A 3,363-nucleotide genomic window follows, 5' to 3' on the forward strand; every position below is an offset into this window, starting at 1 on the left:
ATGTTATTACAACCATCTCATGATTGATCTTTGAGCATACTTTTACAGAAGGCACCGTAAAAAAATTGAATCTAATAAATATGTTGGAAGTAATTTGAAATGCAAGAAATTGTGGGATTGTGAACATGAATTGAAAAAATGTTTAAAATTTTGTTCATCCAAAAACTAATCAATCAAATGTTTACCGGATTGACTAAACACCGAAGGTTTACTTCACTCAAGCAAGGGCAAACCATGTCATCTTAACAGATGCAATCATCATCAGTAAAGCTCTTGCTTTTGCAGAATCGATGGGTATTAACACTCTAGAAAATAAAAAGACTTAATTATTTGTCTTTGGTGGGTGACCTGTACGGTTCATACAACGACATGACATCAAGTCTTAGGGCATGTTTGGTTGGCATGAATAGCCATTCCATTCCTTGCCTATTCCGCGCGCTACAGTGATTACACGCCTATTCTATTGTTTGGTTCACCGTTTGCTATTCCACCGTTTTGCTATTACTTGTTTATTCCCTCAGCAACTGTAATAGGTATTCAGGGGTGGGGGCAACGAATTGGTATTCACCGTTTACTGATTTTTTCTCCCCAAAATTTTGAGACCAAAATATCTTTCTTTCTTTTCCCCAAAAAGTTTACTCTAGATTTCATATCCCCAAATCAAGCATCGATTCGCCTTCATCTTCATCTCCCCAAAGGTAGGTTTTTACAATTTCTTGCAGTTCTCGGGTAAGACTAGTTCAGTCCTCATTTCTTCTGCTTTCATAACAAATCCTCAAATATATCTCTTCAATCCAAATCTCCTCTAATTTCTTTACTGATTCTCTCTCTCGGTCTCTTTTGAATTTTTTCCTGTCATTTTTTAGCTTTAGGTAACCAAAGGCCAAAACACACACACGCTAGAATTTATTTTTTGTGGTTTTTGAAATCCCCTGCTTCATTGGAGACTAATTTTGAGGTATGAATCTTGAACTTTTTCTTTGTCTGTCTTTGCCTTTTCATTTCTATTTTGGTTTCAGATTAATTTCTTTTTTTACTTATATTTCAGTGGATTTATTTCTCTGCCGTTTTTTTGTTGCAATTTTTGTAACCCCTACTTCATCGGAGGTTGATTTCAGGTATGAATCTTTTCTTCAACATTGTCTTCGGCTTTCTCTAATTTAATTTAAGATTTATAGAAATGCATAGTTCCTACTATTTCAATAGTTTTCCACTCTTTATAGAAATGCATAGTACCCACCAAACGATCAAAACCGGCAAATAGGATTCCAGACTGTTTCTTAGTTTTCTCAAACAATATGTACTTTAGTTTTAAAAAATAATAATAATCTAATTGGGATGCTTGTTAATATTGATAGTAATTGAATAATTGGAGAATTTCAACCGATTTGCTAATTGCTAAGGTTTTTTTCGATTTGGGTTTCATGATCATATACGGTGGACATTGTCAAGATTCGTGTATGCATATATGTTTTCTTTTTCATACTGCTAGGTGCTTGCATTCAGGTATATTTTCTTTAAAATAGTTGGGATTGTTCATGTTCTGTTGGGTATGATTTGGAAATGGATTTTGATTGGAAGTTTTAGGTAAACCCATGGTATCTCTGTATATCAGCTGAATGGGAAGTTTTGTGTGATTATTGAGATATCCATGTGGTGAAATACCCAGATTTTGGTTAAAGATAGAATTATATTCATCTGTGTTACCTAGCCTTACATAAAGGGAAATTGAGTTGTAATCTTTTAAGTGAATGGGTTCTAGTCGCAACCCTTAGATTAACATAATTTTGATTTGCTCATTGGTTGATGGTTTTTATGAGACTGAAAAAAAGATGCGTTGGATATATTCTCTAATGATGTCATAACCAATTTCTTCTTCATTTATTGTCTTAGTTGATTTCTCAATGCATTCTAGTTCTGAATACTTGTTGATTTCTCAATGCATTCGAGTTGATTAGAAAACTCAAAAACTTGAATTACTTGAAGCATTTAATTTGACATTTGAAAACTTAATTGGTTTTTTTAGATCAAGTTAGATTTTGTTCTCCTCTATTTATGATAATGTAGCTATTTTTTGTACATTATAAAGTTGATAGATATTAAGAAACAGAAAATCTTTTTCTTCAACTTGTAGTGCTTTATTATGCACGATTTAGTTTTTTGGTTGGTTGTTTTTTGCCTTACCGTTGTGACCCATGTATCGGCAACCTTAAAATGCTTAAAACCCCTACAGTTTAATCCTTGAAATTGTTGAGTTTATGGGTTTCCTTTGAAATGATTGGAAAGTGTTTGATGTGGTGCAGGGACTCGTAGCTTCAACAATGGTGTTTGCTATACAAATATATGTTGTTGATAGAGGAGGCCCTTTGAAGCAGCTTGTTGCTATTTGAAGCAGCTTTGAAGCAACTTGCTGCTATTGAAATTGAAGCAGTTTGCTGCTAATGCCATTTGAAGCAGCTTGCTGCTATTGAAATTAAAGGACAACAAACGTGAATGATGGAGTTTCCAACAGTTGAAATGGGAAAAAGAAAAGTTGAATTGTTTTGATCAACAAGCATCATGGATGACATATGAAATATTTTTTATTATTAATTTTGAACGGAACACAGAGGGTGCCTTCTCTGAGCTCTAACAGCATGCTCATAAATTTATTTATGTTTATTTGACCCTGTTGGTTTGGATCATCATTTTGTGAAGAAATTCAATGGTAATGTTGTAACTTTTTTATGTTGTAAAATTTTATAACATATGGATTATGACATATAAATTAATGAAATCATGTAACCTTTTGTTAATATTTGAATATTATATTTATGCAAAATATAATTCTCAAGTTATTTATTACTTCTAATATTTTTTTAGAATAAATAAATTATTTGATTCACTAATGATATTTTAGCACATTAAATATGTATTGAGGTTTAAAAATAATAAATGAGATTATATATTATTTTTATATTATTATATATTATGATTTTAGTAAATTAATATAAGAATAATTATATTCAAATTTTTATTAAATTATATATTTTTATTAAATTATATTTAATAATAATTATGTTAAAATATGATTAAATTATTTATTATTTATATTAATAATCTTATTAAAATTTAATAACAATAATAATAATCATCTACCTAAAAAAATTCTACTAAGGGTATTCTAGTCATTTTAGTTTTTTTCCTTATGCTATTACAACATTTTCCATTCAACCAAACACAAGAATACTATTACAGCCTGATATTTATTTTTCTATTTCCCAAAATAAACATATTAAATTAATTAATTTCTCAATTAAATAATTTTCTTAACTCAATTATAATTCTGTTAAAATCACGATGGTTTTACCGTAAAAGAATATA

General features: G+C 30.0%; 1 long non-coding RNA gene across 1 annotated transcript; it reads left to right on the forward strand.

Annotated features, from left to right (window-relative positions):
* The first annotated feature begins 508 nt into the window (after nt 1-508).
* On the forward strand, nt 509-2,761 carry LOC107915926 (uncharacterized). The gene is made up of 4 exons (XR_001689316.2): nt 509-698; nt 867-958; nt 1,049-1,118; nt 2,304-2,761. It is a non-coding gene; the product is annotated as an uncharacterized lncRNA (long non-coding RNA).
* The last annotated feature ends 602 nt before the right edge of the window (nt 2,762-3,363 follow it).

The sequence above is a fragment of the Gossypium hirsutum genome, chromosome D10 (genome assembly GCF_007990345.1).
Source record: "Gossypium hirsutum isolate 1008001.06 chromosome D10, Gossypium_hirsutum_v2.1, whole genome shotgun sequence".
Lineage (NCBI taxonomy): Eukaryota > Viridiplantae > Streptophyta > Magnoliopsida > Malvales > Malvaceae > Gossypium > Gossypium hirsutum.